Source organism: Emydura macquarii, unplaced genomic scaffold (assembly GCF_026122565.2).
Source record: "Emydura macquarii macquarii isolate MOO-44397 ecotype Brisbane River unplaced genomic scaffold, CSIRO-AGI_Emac_v2 contig_3450, whole genome shotgun sequence".
Taxonomy (NCBI): Eukaryota; Metazoa; Chordata; order Testudines; family Chelidae; genus Emydura; species Emydura macquarii.
Window position 1 is genome coordinate 698,062 of NW_027133587.1, and position 21,959 is coordinate 720,020.

The 21,959-nt window shown below is 45.7% G+C and overlaps 1 pseudogene; it reads right to left on the reverse strand.

Annotated features, from left to right (window-relative positions):
* The window catches only part of LOC137144292 (zinc finger protein 850-like), a 275,276-nt pseudogene that overhangs the window by 167,482 nt on the left and 85,835 nt on the right, over positions 1-21,959 (reverse strand).

Below are 21,959 nucleotides of genomic sequence, written 5' to 3' on the forward strand. Positions count from 1 at the left end.
AACTGATTAGGTCAATATAGTCTCAGACGATGCAAAGAGAGAATTCCAAAGGAAGTGATTTGGAATTCTGCAAAATCCCCTGGTATTTGGTTCTGAAACTGTTGTGACCCAAGCCATTCAGGAGGTTACTCCTGACGCTATCATCTGGCTAATCTTGTGAATTAGGAAATGCTGTCCCTCCCTATGAAGATATGGAGGAAACAGAAGTGGTGCTTTGATGAACTCAGCCTTTGTAGGAGCTGCAATTGTGTATAAAACCTAGTGTTGAATGTGAGACAGCTGCAGAAAAATAACTATTTTCTAATAGAAACTTCACTTCTGGTAATTCACTGAGGCCTGGTCTACAGTGCTGGCAGATTTTGGCAGCAGTGGACGGGAGATACGCAAGCTACGTGGATTATCGGCGTTGACTTCCAGGTTCGATTGAGAGGGTCTCCACTGCCGCACCATCCATCCTGCTGAATCCATCCTGCGCTGCTGACAATGCCACCGTCTTCGTAGACATACCGGGAGATTCTGATCCAGGCCTCTATCTGGTTCCTAACTTCGACCTTTGACACCACTTTAAAGAAATAAACTGGGCATGTTTGAAACACCAGTCTTCATTAAAACAGCTAAGATTAGTGGGGCGCGGGGTAAAGGATTCTACTGCAGGGAAATGTAAATTTACTCTGACCAAGGCTAAGGATTGGCAAGAACTCAGGTAGAAAGAGCAGGCATCCACTTATTCATTTTCATCCCAGAGAAGAAGCTGTGCTGAATGATGACCTATGGAACTCCACTCCCTAGTTCAGTGATGTTGATGACTGTTCCAAAGGATGCCATAGTGGGAATAATTGTCCTCTACCATTTGGATCCAAAGTTTCTTGAGGCAAAGTGAGCCATGGTTGATGCCTTCAGAGAACCTTCCTTCCCCATGGATACTCAAGACAAATCAGGCTCCAGAAAGGCATACACTAGTCTGGAAAGCTTGAGAACCACTGACCTAGGCAATCCCTTCTACCAACACTTATGACAGCAGACCCAGAGATTAAATGAGCTACCAGAAGTGGAAGGCACCTATGTTGGGGTAACCACAATGGTTCACCTGGTGGCAATGGGGATTAAAAGAAAACTGACATAAGATTTTGCAAACTTTAGATATGTTATTGTTACCAATGAGAGAGAGATTAACATGAAGTTATTGGTTAAAGAGTAAGGTACTAATGATGTGATAAACGGAATTATATTAGAAAACTGAGGGCTATATTGGTTTTGGTTTGTGTGTGTGTGTGTGTGTGTGTGTGTGTGTGTGTGTGTTTAGTAATATAGGCAATGATAGTTAATTCTGAAAAGCTTATTTGAGATAATTTATCATGTTTGGACAGCGGAGTTCTGAAATTAAACCTTACTCCAAAGCCTGGGGTGGGGACATTTTTGGGAATAATCATTCCCACATAGTAACCTTTAAGGCTGTTTGAACTGTTCGCATCACCATTATCTGTCATCTTGTCCAGAAGAGTTGCCTGTTTTTGCCTTTTGCAGTTTACCGTGTTTTGGGGTCTACCTAGTTTGTCCCTTCTATCAACTCCATTGTCCCATGAGTAATACGAGTGGGTCCCTCCTTGCAGGAAATCAGAAGCATCACATTCATACTGATCCTCCTATTGCAAAGTTATTGTTGGAGTCACCAGTGATACAGATTGTATCATCCCCAGTTGTTCTCGCGTTGCTCTGGATTGGGCAGAGCAACAGTTAGTTTTGTCCCTTTGTTCATTATATTTAAATGAAGAGACGCAAGGGAAGGGAAACATCATTTCAGTCTCTGTGACACTGGAGATGGGGTGACTCAGAGAGATTCCCTCCTTCCCCATCACTCCAGAAGTGTTACCTCCTGTCTGAGCCACACAAAGTTCATCTTCACATTCTATCCCTCCACCTCTGAGTGTCATGGAATGCAGTACTCTCAGCCATCTGTGCTTGGTGAGGACGCTTTGACTTCTTTAATCCTAAACCAGAGTCGCTGGGAGTGCCAAAGACCTGGAAGGGGAATTCAAATGGATCCCAAACACCGTGTGACATTGGAGTTTAAATCCCAGTTTTCATAGATTGGTAAAGACACTTTTGGGAAGGTTGGCTTCTCCCACCCCATGAGGATGCGAGGATGCTAAATTTTTTTGTAAATAACGTAACTCAATAACAAGACGCTGCTGAAGTAAAGCAGATTTGAATGGATGAAAGAAGAAGGTGATGGGAGAATCTCTTGTCCTCATTCTGAGTCATCAAATGTAACCTGCTCTGGAATTTCATTTGACACCTTCATTTTCATGTAGTCTTACCTTTCTGTGATGTGGGTTTCTTTCTTTCCTGAAGGCTATTTGGTCACCCAGCTGGGTTTTGGTTTAGTTTGACAGGCTGGAACTCAGATTGATTGGAGACTTTTGAGGCAAATGACTATTTGCTAAAGTCATCAGTTCTCACTTTAGTTTTGCTTTTTACCCACGCCTCCATTATGACATGGAGAAAGTTCACATGCAGCTCAGTCAACGTGAGAAAACTCTCCAATTTACTGGACGTGCTATCAAAGGAACAGTAATGATTTAAAATCGCCACTCAGAAATGGTGAATAACAGCACATCCCAAACCGAGCAACTGACTGAAGTGCATGTGATCACAGTGTAGTTCAATTGTTTGTCAATATTGTCTCTCATGACCTGGGGAGAGAATTCTACAGTAAGGCCTGGTCGACGCTGAGAGATACGCAAGCTACATAATGTAACTTGCGTATCATATTATCATATCATCATGTAGCTTGCATATCTCCCCTCGACTTACTTACGTTGCCGTACTGCATCATCTTCATTGCGTCACATCAGTGGGAGATGCCTTCTAGTCAACGCAGCCTTACTCCTCCTGGGATCAATTGAGTGGGTTTACCTAGCCCACTCAATCGATCCCACTGCATCAATCCCCAAGGAGCCAGCAATGTAGACATACTGTAAGTGACATGGGCCTAGGCAAAACGCCCATGCATTTGGTTCCTAAAGCATTTGTAATCCAGGCCCTACAGGAGATATCTCCTGGCTAACCTATGATATGGGAAATGCTGCCCCTTACGATGCAGATGTGGAGGAAATAGAAGTGAGGATTTTGTTGAATTTACCCTTTGTAGATGCTGCAAACGTGTAGAAAATGAAATTAGTATTGAAATAGCTGCAGAAAAGTAGCTATTTTTAATAGAAACTCCATCTCTGGTAACTTATGGAGATTCTCATCCAGACCTGCATCACGTTCCGAGCCTAGACCTGGGCCACCAAATTAAAGAAAAATGGAGCATGTTTGGGGAAGCCATTCCACACTAACACTGCAGAGATTTTGAGCAGCTTGGTAAAGGCTTCTACTTTAGGGAAGTGTAAATTTACCCTAACCAAGGCCAAGGATTTGGAAAGAAGTGGGATATAAATAGTCCACTCCTCCCAGTTCTTAGCTTCCTTCACTGGAGTGAAAACCAGGGTAACCAGTGTCCCAAAGAAAATTGTTTTTAGAACACCACTCCCTAATTCAGTGTCATTGATTACAGTCCCAAAGGATGCCCTGGTTAGTTTGAGAACAATTGTCCTTCAGTCTTTGGATCTAAAGCATCATGAGGCAAAGAGAGAGAATCTTTCAGAGGACATAGATCCCACACTGGTTGCCTGATGGGGTAACAAGGACTTCCATGCAGTGGAAATGAGGGTAACCAGCCAGGGATGAATGTGTTGGGTTCCAGTTTCATACTGCAGGATATACCAAGGTCGATTCCTGACTCTATGGCTTTGTGTCTTCACGATTGTCTCCACTTAAAACTCCGTGTTGGCACAGGTGCCACTGCGCCACTGGAGTGCTTTCGTGAAGAATCTCTAAGCTGAAGGGCGAGATCTACCACCTCTTGCGGAAGAGGATTAATTTAACTGATGGAAGAGCTACGGCAGAAGGAGAAGCTCTCCCTCTGACACGGTGCTGTCTACACAGGGGAAGGGTTGGTCAGTATAACTACCTTGCTCAGGGTGTGGATGTTCTACTAATATAAGACTGTAGAGTAGACCAGACGTTTGTTTTGCTCTTCCGTTTTATGCTTTTGTGTCACTTGTTCTCTAGCTCCTCCTACTCTGAAAGATTAAAAAGTGTGAAAATACAAAAGAGGTGTTTTATCTCTCATGATGCGAACATTCCTACATAGGAGACTTCTTCCACCAACACATATGGCAGAAGATCCAGACATATTTGAACTCACAGAAGTGGGAGGCACCTATGTTGGGACAAGCCATAACTTGACTCAAGGGTTCACTTGGTGGCAATGAGTATTAAAAACAAAACAAAACAAAACAAAAACCCTAACATGTATGACAAGATTTTGTGATCTTTGAATATGTTATTATCAGTGAAAATGAAATTAAAGGTGAAGTTACTGGTTAAAGACTAATTATGTTGTAACCTGAATCATATTGGAAAATTGAAAGTTATTTTTGTTAGTAATACAGGAAATGGTGGCTAATCCTGAAAAGTTAATTTGATGTAATTCACCTCATTACGCGTAAAGAGCTCTGATAGAAAAATCTTACTCCAAAGGTTGGGGTGGGGGCACGTGTGTGAGAAATAGCGTATTAGAGAATATTGGTCCAATATGGATTTTAATTTTTTGTGTTTTCGATTGGAATTTATTTTGATTAGCTTCAAAGTCAATTTCTATTAAAAGGAAAATTACATGAGGAGACAAGTTATTCCCCTCTATTTGGCATTGGTGAGACTACATTTGGAGTACTGTGTCCAGTTTTGGGGCCCCCACTGCAAAAAGGATGTGGACAAGTTGGAGAGAGTCCAGCGGAGGGCAACAAAAATGATGAGGGGGCTGGAGCACAGGACTTATGAGGAGAGGCTGAGGGAACTGGGCTTGTTTAGTGTGCAGAAGAGAAGAATGAGGGGGGATTTGATAGCAACCTTCAACTACCTGAAGTGGGGTTCCAGGGGGATGGAGCTGGGCTGTTCTCAGTGGTGGCAGATGGCAGAACTAGGAGCAATGGTCTGAAATTGCAGTGGGAGAGGTCTAGGTTGGAGATTAGGAAACACTGCCCCCCTAGGAGGGTGGTGAAGCACTGGAATGGGTTACCTAGGGAGGTGGTGGAATCTCTATCCTTAGAGGTTTCTAAGCTACGGCTTGACAAAGCCCTTGCTGGGATGATTTAGCTGAGGTTGGTCCTGCTTTGAGCAGGGGTGGGATTATATATCTCCTGAGGTCCCTTCCAACCCTCATCTTATATGATTCTAAGTTGTATAACCTTTTACCCAGTTATATCTGTAAGGGTCACTGAGTTCCCCACTTCTCTTATTTGCAAAGGAAAGACATGACATCTGTCATAGGACTACTCCATTTATTTTTTAAAATGGTGATGGATACATGATGCAGTTTTTCTGTTATATTTTTTTTACCAGTTATTTTTATGGGTGCTGACACCTCTTTTCCTTTGGAGGAGGCCAGCTGGTGGAGCCACGGCCATTTAACCCTCAGGCCGGGCGAGGGAAACCTCCTGAAAACTGCCTTCTCTCCCCCCCTTTCATTTCATCTCATCTTCAGGATTCACACATGCACGCTGAATGTGGTTTCCAATAATAGCTATTTTAAGAAAACTGCTGGGGTAAAACTGCTGACATTAACCCAAAGTCAGCCTCATTTCAATTTGATTGGGCCACATTATCTGTATTGAAGGAATGTTTCACACCTGATGTGCCCAGAGAACTCAGGGGCGGCATCATAAACCAGGTAAGCTGATATCGTCAACCATGTTATCAAGGAAAAGGCTGAAGTCCATTACCCTTCAGGTCAAAAAGCCATCACTAAAAACTGGTCTATGCTGAAAAGCTATAATGACATAGGCACATCTCTCAGGGGTATGAAAAATCCACTTCCCTGAGAGAAGTAGTTATATTGACCTTAGTCCTAGTGTAGACAGTGCTAGGTTGTCAGAACACTACCAGTGTTTTAAGGGCAGACATAGTCTTAAAGAGAGTGGTCCTCTCTGGGAAGGAAGTCATGACATCAATTCCAATTTTGACTCATCTTATATGTGAGAGAGCTCCTATTATGGGTTGCTGGACTAGCTGCCCGATTGCCTCATTCTGCAGCTAAAACTATAGCTTTTGCTATGCCTCAATCCAAAGACTAAGATAAATGGAGAATTCCACCCTTTTCTCATTTTAATATCTCATTGTTCCTTTCTCTATTTTTTGTTTGTTTTGTTTTTCTTAACTGGGAGCTGTCCTGGCCTTTATTCTATCAGGTGCAGCTCTGTGTGTCTGTGACAGGCTGGTGCCAACTGGCAAAGGGGTCACCACTCTTCACAAGCAACTCCTGTCTCAGAATGGACATACTCATAATATCTAATACACTGCTTCCAGGATATTGATCCGGGAAGGATAGCATGTGAGGCCTCTCCTGGGAGCTTAATTATTGAGACTCAATATCCCTGGGAGATGTGTGTATGAGTAATATTTAAGGAATGATGGAACTATATGGAAAATGACACCTGTATGGTCTTGGAGAGAAAGTGAGACACCCTAATCATAGGTCTCAGGTGACGACAGTCCATTCAAGTTGGAGGGAATTGTCACCTCTCCCTTACTAGCCAATTAGACCGATTCAATATATCCCAGGGTGGAGTAAAACACTCTGGGTCCATTCACCCATCAGATCCCTGATGAGCGGTGGTGCTTCATGAAAGAGATCTTTTGCTCCTAGACCAGCAATCGCTGCAACAGACTGAAGTGTGAGGTTAGAATCTACCGAGTTACCGTTCCGATCTAATCATTAATAAGTTGAGGTGGCATTTTGTGATGATTTTGTTTTGTTTTGTCTATAACCTTTTTTTTCCCATCCATATTTGTTTGTTTAAATCTCTATCACATCTTAAATAAATTTCCTTTTGTTTTATAACTCTACTCAGGTGCGGTGTGTGATACAGGAGCAGGGGTCTATAGGAAAATCAGTAACCTGGGAAACACCATTGCTTTTGGAGCAGGGGATTCCTCTGAGTAGCTGGTGATCAGGGGCTGGACACCTGAGGGGGATGCTTTGAAAGGTCTCAGGCACTGGTGCATCTCTTGTCAACAGGCAGGGCTGGTGTAGCCCAGAGGATGGTGCTTAAGTGGCTGACAGGCTGATTGAGTTTGGGTGCTAACATCCAGCTGGCAAAGGGCGTTTATGTTGATCACCTATCAAATCCATACTGGGGAGGCCCCTTATGGCATAATTGGCTGAATCCAAATAGCCCTAAAACCCTGGCCTGGGATATCACTCAACATGTGACCCTCACTCTGTGAAAGCATCTGCAGAATGCAAAGGGCCAGCAATAAATTGTTAAGCAAGAGCTGTTACACTTGTGGTTAGGGCTTGTCTCCACATCAGATGCTACAGAGGCACATCTGTAGAACCCGTCCCTTCAGTGAGGTAATCCACCTTCTCGAGAGGTGGTAGCGTGGTCAATGGCAGAATTCTTCCTTTGACCTAGCACTGTCTGCACTGGGGATTAGATCAGATTATCTGCGCCACTCAGGGGTGTGGATTTTTCACGTCCCTGAGCGATATAGTTAAGCTGACTTAATTTTATAGTGTAGACCAGGCCTCATTAAAGTCTCAGGGCTTGTCTACCCTACAAAGTTGAGTTGACTTAAGTTACATCAATGTAGAGTTTCTGCTGCAATTAAACCACTGTTGCATGCCCACACTATGCTGCTGATGTCATCAGAGCATGTCCACCCTAGCAGCTCTTCTGGTTCCCGTGATGGTCCCTGTTGTATTCTGTTGAGGTTATGCCCATGTGTCCAGAGCTTCTGAAAGTAGTCCTCTGCGGCTGTCCGGGCACGTGCCCTGTGTCACATCCTGGTTTTGCTGGTGGCGATAAAGGGTGTGGCGGACCACCAGTGTCTCCAGTTCCTTTTCACGGCTGCGTGGTCCAAGTCAGAGCTTCTGCTCTCCTATCATCCTAGTGATGCAATCTCCAAAACTTTTACCCACGACGCTTAGTCGTGCATCATGCAACTTTCCTGACCACCCCACCCTGATCTCAGTGAAACGGGTCCCAGTGATCCACCAGCGCCTGCAACACCATGGAGACGTCACCCTTTCAGTTGATGTGCTCCATCGCAAGATGGTCAAGGGCCAAAATAGGGATATATGTTTGCCGTCTATCGCCTCACCACAGTTCGGGAATTTCAGTGCCACACAGCCATCCATTATTCCCTGCACGTTACCAAGAGTCACAATCCTTTGTAGCAGGAGGTGATTAATGGCCCTGCACACTTGCATCACTGCAAGCCCCCCTCGCCCCCCGATGGACTTTCCAACTCCAAACTGATTTGTGACTGTCTGGTAGCTATCTGGAGTTGCCAGCTTCCACACGGTGATCGCCACTCGCTTTTCCACGCCATTCTGAAGCCCAGAGATGGGCTACTAGGATAATCGGGAATGAAGACCCTACCGTATAAGAGGAAACTTAGGGAGTTTGTCTCATTTAGCCTAAGAAAACAAAAGCTGATGGGTGCTATGATTGCTCTCTATAAATACATCAGAAGGATCAATACAAGGGAAGGAGATGAGTTATTTAAGTTTGGGCCCAAAGAACAAATGGCCCTCAACAAATTTAGGCTTGAAATTACAGGAAGATTTCTCACCATCAGAGACGTGATCTTCCGCAATAGCCTTCCAAAGATGGGAGGGGGGCAAAAAACCTACCTTGTTTCAGGACTGAGCTTGATAAGTTTATGGAGGGGATAGTGTGATGAGATGGCCTATGGCCACTGCATGATCGCTGTTACAAATATCTCCAATGGCCAGAAATGGGAAACAGGTGGGGGGGGGGGGAGGAGTGACAGAGAGGGGGGCTCTGTGTTCCTACAGAGAATTTTTCCTCTATCTCTGGCTGGGAGGTCTTACTCACATGCTCATGGTCTAACTGATCACCATATTTGGGGTAGAGAAGCAATTCTCCCCCAGATCAGATTGGTAGAGACCCAGTTGGGGGGGGGGGGGATAAGGGGGCATCACCTTCCTTTGTAGCGTGAGGCACAGGTAGCTTTTTGGTTTGGACTACATTAAATTGTGGCGTCTGTCACAAGAAAGCTTTAAATCATGAGTTGAGGACTTTAGGAGCTCAGCCAGGGGTTGAGGGCAGGGGTGGGTAGGTGACGCTCTGTGGCCTGCTATGTGCAGGAGGTTGGACTAGATGATTGTGATACTCCTGTCGCACCATCTGGGATAGCTCACAGCTGGGAGTGCTAATCTCAGGCCAGACTGTCAGAAAACAGCACAGCTACCCCAAACCAATAGTATAATTAGGTTTCGCCAAGCCAGTAACAAATGTGAACCCCTGGATAATACTATTAGTCTTACCATGGAGCCACAGACGTCCCCTTAGGCTTTCCAGCCCCTTCCTACCCCCTACACTTTGGCTTGGTCTACACTTACCCCGGCGATTCGGTGGCAGTCGACAGGAGTTATGCAAATTACGCAGAAAACTTGAGTAACTCCCGTTGACTGCTGCACTTCTCTTCTGCATGCCGACTTCACTGCACTGCGCCGACGGGAATCACGTTCCTGTCGACGCAGCACTACACTACTTGCGGGCGTGGATTAATAGCGTTAACTTCTGGATCGAGCGAGCAGGCCTTCACTGACCGCTCAGTCGATCCAGCTAAGTCGATCTGTGTAGACATAGACTTTGTGACAAAAGGTTATTAAAACCAAAAATCACCACACCTTTGGTTACTCCAAGCCCCAAAGGGCCAATCACTTACCCCAGGTGAATGGATACTCTCTATCTCACACCAAACACAATTCTGAAGCCAGTTTCTCTAGTAAACTAACTAAAGATTTATTAGCTAAGAAAAAAAAAAGAGTTCTTGAGAGGTTGAAGCAGGTAAAATAGACAAACAGGTGAGCCCAAGTTTGTAAGTCCAACATGATAGCAGACACGTAGTAATCTGCCACTTTCCAAAAGTCTCTCAGGGATGCCCAAAGCAACTCTGGGGATCTCTGTTGTGCATGCCCTGAAAGTGTCCAACCAGCTCATAGGTATAGGATCTCTCCCAGGGTTCATTCTTATCATTGCTTTCCTCAGAAAGCAATCTGGCAAATTCTGTCATCACAGCATCATTCTGTCGTCCTTTGTTGACCAAACGCAGACTGAGGCTATGTTTACACTGGCAGCGGCAAAATCTTTCATGATCGATTGAGCGGTCAGTGAGACCTACTCAATCGATGAGGGAGTCGACTTAATAAGTCCACCTCCTCAACTAGTGTAGTGCTGAGTCGATGGGAATGCTTTTCTCATCGGCTCAGCGCAACGTGAACAGTGCGCAGAAGCAGACAGGAGTTACGCAAACCATGCGTAGTTTGTGTAACTCCCGTCGACTGCCGCCGAATTTCCAGGAAAGTGTGAACAAGCCCTAAGTTTGTGGGTTTCCCTTTGTCAAACACAATGACCCATGCTTTGAAGTTCACGTGCGTCTGCATTTACACTTCAAAGGCTCCCATCCTGTTGGATGGGTAATTGGGTTGCAGATTTGCGAAACCAGTACCATTATGGGTTCAGTTCAGCAATCCCAGCAATCTTTCATTAGTTTAAATGAAGTTTACACATCAAGTAAATTCTCATCCTAATACTAACACATGCTTTTGATCTAGGGTTAACTAAGTATAGGGACATATATACTGTGAGGTGGTAGCAATCAACATGCTTATGGATAAGTGAGCACAATCATATTACATACCAACTATCATATCACCACAATCATATCACAATCATATCAACCACAATCATATTATTAGACCAACACACAAGTGAATTGGTCTTATTGCAGTACAATACCTTTTGACACTCCTTTGATTTCTGTTAGCACGTGAGTGAGTTAGGTTGCTACCTTGATCTGAACTGGCAACCTGCTAGATAACATCACAGCTCCTTTTACATGTATTAGCCTCTGAGAGCTGAGGACACTGCATCACGGGACATTTTGCGAGATGGAAGGGCAGAATGTGAAGCAGATAAACTCTAAGTGGCTCAGACAGAAGGTAGCTGGGGTGATTGTGACTCGTCCGTGCCTAGGGTAGCCACCTGAAAATGCCAAGGTCAGGGCAGGCTTCAATAGGAGGGCAGATTCTGCCAGCTCTGGCAGGTGACACTGAAGTCAGATTTCCCAACCAGCCACAAACCATGCTTCTGATTCCCCACACTGGTTATCAAAAAGCTAAAACAAAAATACACAGCCCCCTTTATTGCATTTCAGTCTCTGGCTCCCAATCAGCCACTAGGTCCAGTAAATAGATATCATTTAAAACTCTGTGCTCTTTACCAAAAAGGTCAGCTACAGCACCAGATCAATATGAGTTTGGATCTTACCCAAAATACCATGCTTCCAGCCAATCCTTTAGTAACTAAAACTAAAGGTTTATTATAAAAGGAAAGAAACAAACTATAAGAGAAATATTAAATGATTAAAGTAATCACATACATACAAATGATTTGAAAGTCCACATTTTTCATTAGAATTGTGGAGTTTGCAGGCTTGTACAGTCCCTCTGTATCCAGATATCTGGTTGGGTCTCAGTCCTTTGTTTCACAGCTTCACTTGTAGATGAGTTGATCCAGAGGTAGGTGAAGACTGAAGATTAGACACGACGGATGTTGTGCAGCTGCCTTTTATGTCCCTTTGCCAGGCTGTTTGTGGAAATGTACAGAAATAAGATGGAGACCAGGGTCACACTGAGTAAGTCACATGGTCACTCGTAAGGTGCAGCCCCTGGGTTCTTTCCCTGGGTTTATTGTACCTCTTGCGGTCCCTTAATGGGCCATTCAGCAGCTTATTGCTGCTGCCAGCCTGTCTGGGGTGTCTCCTGGAAACACAGCACAAGTTGAACTACAGATACCTCAACCATAGCCATAACTTCCAACACAAATATGACACACATACAAACATCATCATACTTAGCAAATTGTAACCTTTCTAATGGTATCTGACATGGCCCATCTCCTATGAATTATTGTAATGTTGACATATTGATGTTAAATAATATCATAAATTGTTCCCCCCAATCTAGCCAGCGTCACAGTGATGCATCAGGAGGTAATCCCTGCATATCACCCATCACCTTCAGGTGCCACACTTTTTCCCACTTCTGCTCCTGCCCTTTGTTATGTTTAAATATATTTTAAATGAGGAAAAGGATACGAAAAAAATCACCTTCGGCACACCCCAGGGCAACATGTGAGCAACTGGGAATGAGACAATCTGGTCCAAAGGGTGAACACAGTGGCCCTAACAGTCACTTTGTGGTGGAAGGAAGCATATAAATGTGGATTGGCTTTAGGTAGGAAGTGGAGGTTGGGTCAGGTGACGGGCATGAGGAAACATGCTAGATAACCCTGGACACTATGCATGGGCTGTGTCATTACTGCAAGAATAGTTGTGTTTTTACATCAGGATAACTAACGCAAGCTACCTAATGCCATGGAAAATGCTACCAGAGCTGAGGCCCAGGTAGATTTTATGTTGATAGAGCTAGTTGGGATCACCCCTATCTCCCACAACTTGAGCTGATCCTGGTAGGAGGGACACACACATTGCCATGAGTCATAGGACTGTGGAGTTTACAGAAAGGACCATGAGATTCACCCCCCCAAAAAAGGGCTAGCTGCAAAAGACAAAAGGGGAGAACCACATGGGCAGCTGAGAGCCCACAGTGAAGCAAATGGTGCAATTAGCCTTAAAGGTCTTGATGTTGGAATCAGGAAAAGTATGAAAGAAAAAAAAAATCATCTGTCAGCCCGAGATAAGGTTTTATGATTTAATACGTCCTTGGTGGATTTTCTGATGTCTAACAAGTTGTGAGCTCTCAGTAAGCTTTTCCCGCACTCCCTGCATTCATAGGGTCGCTCCCCGGTGTGGATTCGCTGATGTCTAAGGGCTGAGCGCCAAACGAAGGTTTTCCCGCACTCCCTGCATTCATAGGGTCTCTCCCCTGTGTGGATTCTCTCATGATTCAGGAGTGAGCGCTGCAGGAAGGTTTTCCCACACTCACTACATTGATGGGGTCCCTCTCCCGTGTGGATTCTCTCATGTGTAAGGAGATGTGAGCTCTCAGTAAAGCTTTTTCTGCACTCACGGCATTCATAGGGTCTCTCGCCTGTATGGATTCGCTGATGTTTAGTAAGGCTTGAGTGGTCAGTGAACCTTTTCCCGCACTCACAACATTCATAGGGTCTCTCTCCTGTATGGATTCGCTGATGTTTAGTGAGGTATGAGTGCTGATTGAATCTTTTCCCACACTCACAACATTCATAGGGTCGCTCTCCTATATGGATTCTCTGATGTGTAATTAAGTGTGAGCTCTCAATAAAGTTTTTCCCACACTCACAGCATTCATAGGGTCTCTCCTGTGTATGGATTCTTTCATGTCTAATAAGGTGTGAGCTCTGAGTGAAGGTTTTCCCACACTCACTGCATTCATAGGGTCTCTCTCCCATATAGATTCTCTCATGATTACTAAGGCCTGAGCATCCACGGAAGTTTTTCCCACATTCAGGGCATGTGTTTTTTCTCTGTCCTGTAAGAATTGGATGCAGACCTGTGGTTCCTCTGAGGTCTTTGTGAGTTGCCTGGCAATTAATGGATTTACCCACTTTCTCCCCTGGCTGCTTTGTCTGCTGCCTCTCTGACCCGTGCTGATTCTCCCAAGATTTTCCTGGCTCAAGACTTCTGGACATGTTGCCCTTGGATTTTCGCAATAATATCCTGTGTGCTTCCACTTGATCAGCATCCGTCTGCTGAAGATTCCGCTCCCCATTCTCACTCACCGTCCTACCATCTGCTGGGGCAGAGAAAGAAATGTCAAACTGGAATGGAAAATAGGGAAGGAAACCAAACTAACTGCTGGAGAAATGGGGGGAAAAATCAGGAAATGAATTCCCCAAATGTCTTTGTCCATAGGGAAGAGACAACGGAATCAATTCTGCTTCCACATCCTATCCAAACACTCAGGATGACAGGAGGTTGGGGGGTGGGGGGGAGCTACTGCCAGGTGTCAGTGAGGATGGGTAGGAAGTCAATAAGCGATATCTGCCCTGAGGCTATGACATATGTGGGGGACAATCCTGAAAGTGAGTCTCTCCACCCAAGAGGGTGGAGCCAGGCCGACCTTGCCCCTGTTGGAAAAAGATTCCCAAGAGTTCGTTTCCCTGCACTGATAGAGACCCACACAGATGCAGTCTGGACAGTCTCCGTATAAACAATTTATTCTGCAGAGGTCAACCTCCAAGCCCACATGCGAGCAGTGGAAAAAGACCCGGATTCAAAGTTACAGACAGTTTTATACTTTATGACTACCTAAATGCAAATAACATAAGCATACATATCCCCCTTACAAGGACACAAACCTCTTTCCCCTACAACTATTGGCCTACTTTATTTCACTTGCAAAGGTATACATATTCATAAGATACTTTTACAGATGGGTTACTTCTCGCTACAGCTTATCACCAAGGTTGCATAGTTTGCTTAATCCAGCCAAGGCTTATCTCCTTTGCATTCCTGACCCTTGCACAGAATGGAACGGCCTTGCCTCTCTGAACAAAGAAGCTAGCTAAAATGGAGTAACTATAGTCAAGCAACTAAAAATCAGCATACACTCCTTCCCTCCTGGAAGCGGGTGGGCAGGACAGGAAGTACAAAAGGCAGGGCCCTCTAACCCAGTTGGAGGAGAGATGTCAGAAGAGAAGGATGTCCCTCCCCCGGTGCTGGGGTGATGCACCACTGAGGAGCCACCACAGCTGCCTACCACCTGGATCCCAGAGGAGCTGCTGGACGCCTGCGACACTGAGGGCCCCCTGGGGCTGCCTATTGCAGTTCAGACTCCCTGGCTACAGACTATTTGCTTGCCTGAGGGCCTGGGCTTTAAACTGCTGCGGTTGCTGAGTCCCACCCTACAAAAGAGTGGAAATGACACCCAAAAGCACAACCAAAACAAGCCCCATATGGTTTCTGGACCAAAGACGGTGGATTTCCCATTTCCGGTTCCTGTTCCCTCAACAAAGATGGTGGATTTCCCATTTCCAGTTCCTGTTCCCTCAACAAAGAGGGCAGAACAAAGAGGGCAGATTTGGCATTTCTGGTTCCGGTTTGGACGCGGGCATGAGAAGCCCAAAATGTGCAACCACATAAAGGCTGAATGGAGCCTAACACCCGTGACCCCCAACTCTCACGGAAAAAACAAGCAACTCCAATGAGCCCACATCTGCTTATAGTCAGATGCCTTGGCTGGGCTATGTTGCCCCACCCTGCCTGAAGGCTGGGAGAAATAGACTGCTACTTGACTGATTGGCTAATTACCCCTGCCAATAGACAGCAAGTGAGTGAGATAGCGTGGCTTCCCTCCAACTCAGAAGGGGAGAAGCGACCAATACCCTTCTACAACCATGAACAAGCAGCCTGTAGATATTGAAATTCTTACCCCTGGAGAAAACTGCGACTGCACGGCTTTCTCTCCCTGTAGATTCAGCAGATCCAACAGCTCTGGTGTGTGCCACATGGGAGAGCATCTGGTGCGTAAAGCTGGCGTGGCCAGCTAGGGGAAGATGCTGTGTGAACTTTGCACACTGAGCAAACAGGAGGAGGAATTTCACACATTCCCAGGCCTTGAAACAAGGGAGGGACACATACCTGTGTACCATAGCAGCCAGGATGGACTCTGTGGAACACCTCCTGGAGGCCAGTTAGGGCAACATAATGAAGCGTGGTGTCAACACTGATACTGTGTTGCTCTAACTCTATCACAAAAAAACTGTATGCTGCTCATTGAGGTGGTTTTATTATGTCGGCGTGGCAGAGGAGTTTTACCGGCGAGAGGAACATTTCACTGCATACACCTCCATTGTTTTGTCGACAAAAGTGGTACTAAACATTGAGAGTAACTTTAAGGAAACATGAAATCCATTTATAAAAATTGGCTGCTGCTACTCACTATGAATTTCAGTTCCTTCATCTGCCAAAAACCTGGGAATTCTACAACAGGACTCTGGAAAACAAAAATTGTGGAACGCACGGGAATGGACACAGGGGTGGCCCCTCATTCTAAACGTATTCCATTGCAAATTTGCATTATTACTTCTTAATGATGTGTAATTATGATGTGATTTCTAAATACAAATTTTATTAGTGCACAGAAACGTGTTTGGAGCATCAAGACATTAGTACTGTGGAAAGCACAAGAGACCCTAATATGTATAGAAGAAAAGTAGCGATTCTTTTTAATGAAAGTGTCAGACAATAACGTTGTTACATATGCCTAGTGAGGCCAGAGTACACAGGAGGATAACATAAACAGTTAACTGCAGCAATAACCCTTAGTTATAAGCATAGACACATAGTACAGTGATAGTTTTCTAGTCACTGTACAAAACCCACCTCCTTGAGATGCAGTAGCTAGGCTGACAGAATACTTCCATCGACCTAGCAGTGTCTATAACGAGATTTGGGTCGTTTTAACTATGTCTCTCCAGGGGTGTGAAATTTTCACCCTCTGAGTGATGTAGCTAGGTCAACCTAAGTTTTAGGTGTGGACCGGGATTTAGCCCTAACACAGCTCTCAGCCCTCTCCACTTCCTGGCCCCTGAGGATATCTTCTCCCCATCTTCTCCTCCCCTCCCACTGATCCCTGTTCTCCCTTCACCCATGGGATCCTGAAGGGTACCTCAGACATTCTCCTATCACAGAGGAGCTCATCTGTCTGTCACACAATCCATGCACAACATAGTACACCTCTTTACTAGACTTTATTTAGAATTGTACGAGCTGCATATTTGCCTCTTAAAATGAGGGAAAGATGTGAAAGCTATAGTTATTAATTTAGTTTTCATAAATCCAGTAAGGATAAATTAAACAAAAATTTAAAAATAATATTCAAAATGGTCAATAACACAAAAAATGCACATGTCCAAAAATGATACCAGGGCAGGACATAAGGCAAAAAAGAGGGTATGAAAATCTGTCAAAAATTTGAGAAAACTCATAGAAGTGAGACCCTACAATTTTTAATAACTGAGGGGACAGGAATACTTGAATGGACTATAAAATGGATAGAGAACTGGCTAGAACATAGGACTCAATTAGTAGTGATCAATGGCTCCATGTCCAGCTGGCAACCGGTCACAAGCAGAGTGCCCCAGGGGTTGGTCCTGGGGCCGGTTTTGTTCAACATCTTCATTAATGATCTGGAAGATGGGGTAGATTGCACCCTCAGCAAGTTTGCGGATGACACTAAGCTAGGGGGAGTGGTAGATACCCTGGAAGGTATGGATAAAATACAGAAGGACCTAAACAAACTGGAGGATTGGGCCAAAAGAAATCTAATGAGGTTCAACAAAGATAAGTGCAGAGTCCTCCAGTTAGGAAGGAAGAATCCCATGCACAGCTACAGACTGGGGACCGACGAGCTAGGCACCAGTTCTGCAGAAAAGGACCTGAGGGTAACAGTGGATAAAAAGCTGGATATGAGTCAGCAGTGTGCCCTGGTTGTCAAGAAGGCTAATAGCATATTGGGCTGCATTAGGAGGAGCATTGCCAGCAGGTCACGGGATGTGATTATTCCCCTCTATTCAGCATTGGTGAGGCCGCATTTAGAGTATTGTGTCCAGTTTTGGGCCCCCCACTACAAAAAGGATGTAGACAAGGTGTAGAGAGAACAGCGGAGGGCAACAAAAATGATTAGGGGGCTGGAGCACAGGACTTATGAGGAGAGGCTAAGGAAACTGGGCTTGTTTAGTCTGCAAAAGAGAAGAATTAGGGGGGATTTGATAGCGGCCTTTAACTACCTGAAAGGGTTCCAGAGAGGATGGGGCTAGGCTGTTCTCGGTGGTGGCAGATGACAGAACAAGGAGCAACGGTCTCAAGTTGCAGGGCGGGAGGTCTAGGTTGGACATTAGGAAAAAGTTTTTCACTAGGAGGGTGGTGAAGCACTGGAATGGGTTACCTAGGGAGGTGGTGGAATCTCCATCTTTAGCGGTTTTTAAGCTGAGGCTTGACAAAGACCTGGCTGGGATGATATAGCTGAGGTTAGTCCTGCTTTGAGCAGGGGGTTGGACTAGATGACCTCCTGAGGTCTCTTCCAACTCTAATATTCTATGATTCTATACTTACCCAGTGATGTCACATTCTCATAGTTCTCCTGCATGACGTCTCTGTAGAGGGCTCTCTGACTGGAATTCAGCAGAGCCCACTCTTCCTCAGTGAAATACACAGCCACCTCCTCGAAGGTCACCGTCCCCTGAAAGAGCAAGAGTCCAGCACTCAGTGCCTGCTGCCCCAGTGACAACCCCACTATTTATAGGAGAACAAGGCCAGTAAAATGAAAGCTCTTGGAGCAGCATGGTAGCAGAGTCCCACCATCATCCTTCTCAGAGCAGCTAGGCGGCTTCAGGGTGAGGTGAGAAAGACGGTCCTTCAGAGCCTCTCATCCCACCCAGAAGACAGAGGGAGACAGGGTCTTCCAATTTATATCACAGCTACTAGCCAGATGCTGATACAGTAGATGGAGCCCCCAGGAGCGTCCTGGGAAAGCTCTTGGAAGAAATCCCAACTCCCTCCTGATGAAGAAACAATATATAACAAATAAAAGAAAGGGGAAGTCGATAGGAAAGAATATGAGTCAGAAGCTTGGAATTGTAGAAAATTGAAAAAGGAAGCTAAAAGTGTCACAAGGAGATATCTATGGCCTGCAGAGCTAAGGTAGATTTAAAGAAGTTTTTTTAAAAGTATATTAAGAACAAAACAAATCCTAACAATGGTATTGGTCCATTACTAGATGGAAATGGTAGAATTATCAATAATAATGCAGGCAAGGCAAAAGTTTTCAATAAATAGTTCTGTTCTATATTTGGGAAAAGAAAGAAATGTTTGTCAGGAATCCGGGCCTGCAGCAGAGTCAGTCTGAAATCAGGGCCTACAGCAGAACCCCTCTCTGTGCAACCTAAAAAATGCATCTGGCTTGTAATAGGCTGCCTAATTGACTACATCGTATGACTGGTTGGAAGAGTCAGCAGACCAAATCTTAAGCCCGGCAGCAAGAGCAGTCCAGCAGCTGCTCAGAGCATTCACCAGTGGCTGGGATAACTGCACCTGCCTGTTCCCAGTCTTGCTCCACCCTTGTTGCAGTCCTACTCCTACCTTGGACTCAGTTTTGCCCCACTCCTAGTTCTCACCCTGGGCTCCGACTCCTGCCTACCAATGCCTGCTCTAACCACTAGGCCTGACCCCCTACATCCCAGTCACTAACAGGTTGGGTAGCCCCACCACAAACAGAAAGAGAAATAGAGTTGATACAACAAGCTCGGATTCTACAAAGGCCAATATTTCGCTACTGGAAATAATGGGCGTCCTACAGACCTTGCAGTACCAAGTTGGCCCCTCTCCTCCACCCACAGAGAATGTGGCCCTGCAAACTCAAGCTGTTCCTCCTTCAGCTCGGAATCCCACTCCCCATGAGCCCACACTCCCCCTGCCTGACAAGCTAAAGGCAATTGAAATGAATTTCATGGTTCCTAAATCAGTGCAGGCTCCTGTTTTTGCTATGCCTTCAGCCATACCCCACTGACTAAACCCGAGTGGGAGTGTTTATCAGCCATGTGGGAGTGGTTTGACATTTCCTGGCTTTGACATTACCTGGCTTTGACATTTCCTCTCCTGGACAAATCAAGACCACTTCTGTGACAATTGGAGGACTTTCTTAAAGCTATGGCTGTGATCTAGTCAGGGTCCTGCTTTGAGCAGGGGGTCAGACTAGATACCTCCTGAGGTCCCTTCCAACCTTCATCTTGTATGATTCTATGATCGTTGTGTAGTTGGCGGTCCCTCAAGTCGAGGATGATGTCCGTCAGACTTGGTGGGTCTTCAGTTGACTGAGGAGCCCCATTCTGGATGCACACGTTTTTTGGCAATGGGGGCACGTTGTTGCCTGGGGGGGTGGGATTCACAACCCTGGGTTGGTCTCCTTCTCCTTCCTCCACCACTGCCATTCCGCCTTGGTGTCAAGTCGTTGGGCCTCGAAGTGGCGCACACCTTGATGGACCAGGTGGTGCCATGCCAAGCAGTCAGCAGCTTGCTCCTCCTAGTCATCGGTGTCAATGCCTCCGTGCTTGAGAGCAGCCTACGATCTTCTACCACCCAAGTCATAAGCGTGTGGCCAAAGCCTAGTTTCAGCTGCTGTGGCCATTTGTTAAATATGCAGCATAGTTCCAATGCTTGTAGTAGACACTGAATGGATCTAGGCTGCCCAGTTTGGCCTAAACTGTAATATTAAAGAGGAACTGGCACAAGTGGAATTCCTGTCCATCCTGGATTCCTTAGTTGACCCATGCATCAAGATCAAGGACCTCCTGGCCATGCTCCACCAAGAAAAAAACGATGGTCCTCTCAGCTTTTTCCAGTCATGGCTCCCCATCACCAATCTCTTCTCCAACACCCAAACTCATCTAAGTCTGGCTTCACCTCTGACTTGGAGAAGAACTGATGCTGTGCATCGGGCCTCAGCCTGTACCGCATGGAACCAGGATACTTTGCATCAAGCTGCCCAGCCAAGGTCTGATCTGTGCCCATGTTGAGAAATGCCAAGCTCCAGCCCCAGTAGGGAGGTCCGGGCTTGGTTGGATCCTTCCCCTCTCCTCACAGTCCACGCCAGCACTTGTCTGCTAGTATCCTGCTGCTGGGCAATCAGTGCCCAGCAGTTCTCCAACTCCCTCTCCAGCTCTGGCACACTGCAATGCCTGCCACCAACTGGGGTGCTTCAGTTCCCAAGCTGGTGGAGTCCATAAATGGGTCACTCCTTTCATCAGGACTGATCATACATCAGAAGGCTCCCTTAGAGGAACTATCCTTTGAGGCCAACAGGAAACGTTCCAGTTTGGTCTAATTATCACACTGCATTCACCCGGTTGTCCTGGGCATTCCTTGGCTCATCGGCCTTGGCCTGCACATCCGCTGGTGGTCAGGCAGGATACACTTTGGCTCCCCATGTTGCCGACAATCTTGTTTCTCAAGATCTAACCCAAGACCAGCAATTTGTTGCATCTTATACCACCCTGTAGAGAATTCAGAGATGCAGAAAGAGGATCCAGAAGTAACTTGGCAAACCCTGTGACATCCTCTGTGGTTCCAGAGATTTCTGTTGAATATCAACTCTATCCCAATGCATTTGACAAAAAGAGAGCCAACACCCGACCACCTCATCATGGCTATGACTGCCCCATCAACCTCCAGCCAAAAGCAGAGGCTCCCTTCATGTGCATTTACTCTCTCTCTAAACCCAAATTACAAGCAATCCAGAACCATCTTGAAAAAAACCTGCAGAAGGAATTCATGTTCCCAGTTGGGCCACCAGTCCTCTTTGTGGTGCATAAAGATGGCTTCCTCGGGCCTTCTGTGGACTCCTGAGAACTGCACAAGATTACAACCAGAAACCTGTAACCCTTACTGCTTATTAGCGAGCTCTTCAAAAGACTCTGCTCTGCCAGCGTCTTCACAAAGTTGGACTTCCGTGGTGCTTATAACATGGTGTGGTTCTGAGAAGAAGATGAATGGAAGATCACCTTCTGTACTGGATATGGCCACTTCAAGTATTTGGTCACGCTTTTAGGTTGTGCAATGCCCCGGCAACCTTCCATCGTTTCATAAATGACATCTTTAGGGATATGTTGGCCCAAATGGCCATCTTTTACCTGAACAACATCTTCATTTGCTCCAAAAGTCAGGACCAACACAATCATCATGGGTGCACTGTCTTAGGCTATGTCTTCACTGATGGCGGCAAATTTGCTGCAGTCAGATTAACTTCTCTGGATCGACTGAGCGGTCAGTGAAGACCCGCTCAGTTGATACAGAAATCGACGTATTAAGACCACCTTCTC